The 6,000-nt window shown below is 42.3% G+C and overlaps 1 pseudogene across 1 annotated transcript in view; it reads left to right on the forward strand.

Moving 5' to 3' along the window:
* The window catches only part of LOC308610438 (ferritin light chain-like), a 69,500-nt pseudogene extending 67,647 nt beyond the window's left edge, over positions 1-1,853 (forward strand). The window contains exon 2 of the transcript in view: positions 1,163-1,853. The product of the transcript in view is annotated as a ferritin light chain-like (transcript). The remainder of the gene's footprint in view (positions 1-1,162) is intronic.
* Positions 1,854-6,000: the final 4,147 nt, after the last annotated feature.

Below are 6,000 nucleotides of genomic sequence, written 5' to 3' on the forward strand. Positions count from 1 at the left end.
GTCTGTGCCAACCAGTGGAGAAAAGGCATTCTCCATTACTACCACGGCAAATGCTGCTGTACTTGCCTTGGCTACTCCCTATCTTTTCCAGGCATCACTCCCCTTCACCTGCTGGTGGACACTTTGGCCAGCTGACAATGCAGATCTTTTCAAACTTTAAGGTGAATAAAAATCATATGGAGGGCCTGTTATAACAGAGATCACTGAGCCCCACTAGAGTTGCTGATTCCATAGGGCTGGGATAGGGCCCTAAAACTTGAATATCTGACACATTATCAGGGGACGCTGGTAAAGCTGGTCAAGTTGTTACCGAATGCAGGTTCATGTGTCTGAAGCACAGTGAGGCCAAACAAACCTAAAGGTTGGAGTCTGGAGAAGAGAAAGGTTTATTGCAGGATCGAGCAAGGAGAGGGGTGGTCCGTGTTCCAAAACCCCTGAAATCTCCAAAGGATTTCAGCAAAGCATTTTTAAAGGCCAGGTGAGGGAGGGACATCCCAGGGCATGTGATCAGCTCGTGCACAATCCTCTGATTGGCTGATGTTGAGGCCACAAGGCAGGTAACATTATCCATCCTTAGGTGCCAGGAGGTCTGAGGGCTACGTGCTCATGATCATCAAGGAGTTCATTTCTTCCATTGGGTGGTGGTTTTTAGCATCTGAAAACTCAAGAAATATGCCTGAGATACTATTATCTGAGTACTTCAGAGAGAAACTACAATAGAGGATATGGTGGATGGGTCTGTCCTAGGAAGGCCCCATAGGGTACTGCTTGGTTACAAGGTGACCATACTTTGAGAACCACTGCTCCAGTGGCTTGGAATGTTAAGAAAGTAATGGAAGAATCCCTTCCCAGATCTAGATTCTAGTATCACCAGCTATTTTGGTGGGAGGAAGGGTAAGTTTTGTCCTTGCTTGGACTTCTTGTTCATTTATATCAAAGCCTATTTGAGGCAGTGCGTTCGGCAGTCCTGCAGATCTGTCTTTTGCTTCAACAGTGTTTGGAATGAACAGACCCAGGGACGCTCCTTGCTCCAGCCCCCGACCACCTTCCAACCTTTCTTCCTTTCGCAACCTTTGGAATCAGACACTCAGCTATCCTCAGCCTCCAGGACAGGCCAACACCAGTTTTTGAGCTTAGCTCCTTATCACTGATCAACCACGAGTTCACAGGTTCGTCAGAATTATTCCACCGAGGTGGAGGCCGCCGTCCACCGCCTGTTCAACATGCATCTGTGGACACTTACCTCTCTCTGAGCATCTATTTCGACAGCAACAATGGGACTCTGGACAGTATGGGCCACATTTTTCGCCAACTGGCTGAGGAGAAGTGTGAGGGCGCCCAGCGCCTCTTGAAAATGCAAAACCAGTGCTGCGGCCGCGCCCTCTTCCAGGATGCGCAGAAGCCTTCTCAGGATGAGTGGGGTAAAACCCAGGATGCTGTGGAAGCCGCCATTCTTAGGGAGAAGAATCTGAACCAGGCACTAACGGATCTGCGCGCCCTGGGTCCTGCCCGTGCAGACTCCCAGTTCTGTGATTTCCTGGAGAGCCGCTTCCTGGAGGAGCAGGTAAAACTCATCCAGAAGATGGGAGACCACCTGACCAACCTCCGCAGGCTGGCTGGTCCGCAGGCTGTGCTGGGCGAGTATCTCTTTGAAAGGCTCACCCTCGAGCCAAACAGGAGTCTCTGAAGTCCAGCCGCGTCTGAGGAGACCCTCTGGCGTCAGAGCTTCTGCCTGAAGCCCCGCTCTGCAGCCACTAGGCAGCTTTGTAACCGCCCTGGAGCCCTCTCCCAAGCCTTGGACCAAATGGAAACAATAATGCTTTTTGCAGAAGGAAAAAAAAAAGCCTATTTGAAATACAAACAGAATAAAGTGAAAAAAAGAAATATATACATATATTCACGTTCTTTTAACATATGAATTGCCCCACTTTATCTGTGTGAAATAAGTTTGTTCCCATTATTGGGCTGGTTCTCAAGCTTTGCTGCTCGTTTGAATTACCTAAAGAGCTTTGAAGAAAAACATTGGTGTCTGGGTCCCAGCCCCAGAGATTTTGATTCAGTAGGTCTAGGGAGGAGCCTGGGCACGGGAAGGTCTCAGAGTTCCCCAGGTGATTCTAATGTGCAGCAACTTTGTGAACCACCTCTTGGCTTCAATGCAGCTAGTCATCAGATATTAAATCTAAGACACATGGACTACTAGTGCGTGAGCTCTGTCGCTAGGTGTATTCCATTTTCTTTCTCCTGGAAGATTCGTGCCAGGGAAAATGATTGATAGTTGTGTTACTTCTCTGAAATGGATGGAAATTTCCAATTAGCGTGAACAGGGGAGGGTGAATGGGTGAATGCAATAAGGTGTATCATTTACGTATTGCCCTATGTGTATGGCTAGAAGCTTTTGCAACTGAGGTCTGCCCTACTTTTCATGCTAATGGTAATGCTTGTCCTCCTAATGCAGCCGTAAACTTTATAAGCCCATAGGTAGACAGCATCACAAAATATTTACCCCTCCCCACTGGCCCACTCTCAAGCTTCACTCCCCTTCCCCAATACACAAATGTACATCAGTGCGCTTGAGACCAATATCAACATACTGACCTTCAATTCTTCTACTCTGCAGCTTCCCTCTTATCAGGAGATGTCAGCATTTAGTGCAAGGACAAATGCTTGCCTCTTGAGGAGTAATGTAGACAAAGCCTCCAAGAGACAAATAGCCCTTAGGGAGGGGGAAAAAGTCTTTCAAAAAGGTTGATGCCCAGAGGAGGCATTTTCAGTCATCTCAGCTTAGAGGTCAAATATCCAAAATTAAAAAGGTTAAAAAAAAGAAGAAGAAAGCAAGGAAGAAAAGAAGGAAACAATTTTCTTATCTCATAGTAATAAGGCAGTTTTCCTTAAAAAAAAAGCCTTAAATTCTCTTTCCTAATCAAAATGTGCTTTTCCATCTTTAGACTATTCCTCTTATATCCTGTATTATTCATGATGTTTAATTCTTGAAATAGCACATGGCTGAAAACAGAAGCTAACCTCTTGTTCACTATGAATTAAATCTTCTTTTCCTAGGACCCGTCTACAATGTACAATTTGGGGTTGGCCAACATAATTATTTTCTCTGAAATACGTTACAGCATTTTGCCTTTTCAATATATAGTTATACAATACATTGATAACACAACATATTTAATATAGTCAATATAGTAAATACAGCTATAACACACATGATATGATGCCACTTTGGTGATTTTCTTCATCCATGTAATTCTGAAATTTGACAGTATAGTTTTCATATTCTAATGAGCTGAGTATTACCTTTGCAAGGATAGAAAAATAAAATAAATTCATAATATTCTTGTGTGGTTTGCCCCTGGGGTGGATTACCATAATGGGGGGATATTTGAGCCTTTCCCCAAGTCATTAAAAATCCTCCAGCGAGCAGCCCCTTGTCCTCTGCAGGGAGTGGGGGGAAAGGATCTTTAATCATAATAATCCTGGGGGGAGAAATCTCGGAAATAAGACATCTGCTTCTGTGCCTTGTTGTTTTGCAGAATAGCAATCATTGCCTTAGCAGCTTCTATTGCCATATGTATACAATAAGTAAATGAACAGAAAATTGAATGAACGCATAAAAGAAGGATAAACCCACCCAGCTTAACAAACCCACTCTCTCACCTGCTGTGCCCCGAAACATGAAAGAAAGAATCATGGGATCATAAGGATTAATAAAATAACAGTCTCTGTTAACAATATTGACAGGAGGTATAAGGATAATTTGTCTGATGTGGGACCAACAGCTTAACTAACTGCTTAATTCTTTTTTTTTTAAGGGCAATTCATTCATTTATTGTTTAAAGATTGTAAGACATCTGAATTTTTGTAGCACAATTTAAATGTTTTACTTTTTTGATAAAGCAGAGTATAATAGCAAAAACAATTAGTTTCCAGTAATATCTATATCTCTATTCAGAATTAAGTCTTCCACAGACATGTAACCTGGAAACAAAAGCCTGTTACAATAAGCAAAGCTTCAACGGAGTGGCTACTTTTCGGGCCAGGGAAAGGTTCATCCCTATAGGAGGATGATGTGCTATGTAAAATGGCTGCAAGGTCACAGCCTTGAGGGCGTTGGAAGTCTACTATCCTATTCCACATTACGTAGTTCAGGGAACTTCAAATGTCTGTTCATCTGCAACCAAGCTGGCAACCTTTAACTGCTATTTCAAGCAGGTAAGAAATAAATGAAAAGAAATCCCTACATTGATGTTCCTTGATTTACACTGTTAAATGGTTCATTAACATGTAATTCTGGCTAAGAATTACATTTGAGACTCCTTGCCCAGATTTTGGTTAACAGTACAAATCTTTCAGAAATTCATGTTTTTATTAATCAATAATTTGTCAGCTAGGATACGTTCAGGCATCAGCTGCAACATCAAAATAGGTGCACTGCCTCAGCGCTTTGGAAAGACATAATCTAAAACACTAATAGCAGACAAAATATCTGTTACTAGACAGCATATGTGCAGTACAGCAAGACAAAAACATATTCATATGTGCCACGGACCAGCCTCAGAAAGAGGATTTCACCGCCCAGGGTCAGAAGGGACGGGGTAAGGAACTGAAGTAGCACCGACGAATGGGGTCAGAAGGACCAAGACAACTGACGGTTGCAAGGCAAGTTTTATTATGCTACAGTTGCAGATTATATAGACTAGAAAAGGGAAGGTTGCCAGACGGTGGTTTACATTATCTAATGACTGTCTCGGCTCAAGGTTAACTTCCCTGGCAGAAAACCCATAAACCCAGAATCATCCAAAATAACCTGCACGTGCAGGGTGGAGACAGATTGGCTTGTCTCATTTTACATACTTTCTGATTTCTGGGCCCTGGTGATTTATCTCCCGTGGAATGGAACAAGGAGGGGAACAAGTAGGGACAGTCCCTTCGAGCAGCGGCGGCATGCCTGGCATGTCTGTAGCCTGCTCTCAAGGCTGATTGCTTCCCACAGGTCCCCCTTCTTTATTTTTTAATTTTTGCTGCAAAATAATTCCATGAAGCTTAGTGCCGAGAGTAGTATACTGTAGCATGAGGATACGAAACAGACATGAGAAGATTATTATCAATAATAGGCAAATTATGGCCAGGGTAATAACTCCTGACAACCCTCTAGTAATCCACGACTAAGGGTTTAACCACTTTAAATGATCCAGTAAAGTTTGAATTACATCTTCTGGTGAAATATCATCAAGATGTGCATGTTGTATATCCTGAATTTCAGCATTTAATTTCTTAAGATCAAGACTAATATTATTATCTGACCAAACACTCAGCAGATGCATTTTTACTTTTTCCCATTCCCAAATACAGTCATTGTACTTGTAAGGAATAACACAAATCCACGTATACTTTGCATGACAAGCTAAACGCATCCTCAATTTTAATGCTGCCATCTGATCTCCAATCCTCAAAATTGCGTTTTTAAATTCATCTAACTTGTTATTAATCTGTAAATCTATGTGACTTTGTAAAGATTAAGCAAGACTGGTATTTTGAGATAATTGATTAGCAAAGTGAGCATGATTAATACTCTGTGAAAGAGCAAGACGGGCAGTAGCCGCGGTAGCAGACAGAGCAGCCAAGGCAAGTAAACTTACTATTAGCCACCCAATAAAGCGTCTCCTTCTCTGCAAGGCTTTAGAGAGTTCCACCCATGCCTGTACTCCAGTATCTTCATACCAAGGTTCTCTCAGATGTACAGGCACCATAACATATATGGGTTGCCTTAGTATAAGCACAGATTGTGTTCCTGCAGAAGGGAACATACAACTGCTAAAAATACAATTAACACAGCTAATATTATATCCTCCTTTGGAAGAATTACCAATGTTAATAGAACCAATCAAAAGTGTATATGGAGGAGCAACACAAGTTATAACAGGTGTATTGGAATAAGTTAGAGCTAGTTTCCATATATCCCAGTTCTTTTGAAATGTGATAAACCTATCTATG

The sequence above is a fragment of the Mesoplodon bidens genome, assembly GCF_964165515.1.
Source record: "Mesoplodon bidens genome assembly, contig: HAP1_SCAFFOLD_303, whole genome shotgun sequence".
NCBI lineage: Eukaryota > Metazoa > Chordata > Mammalia > Artiodactyla > Ziphiidae > Mesoplodon > Mesoplodon bidens.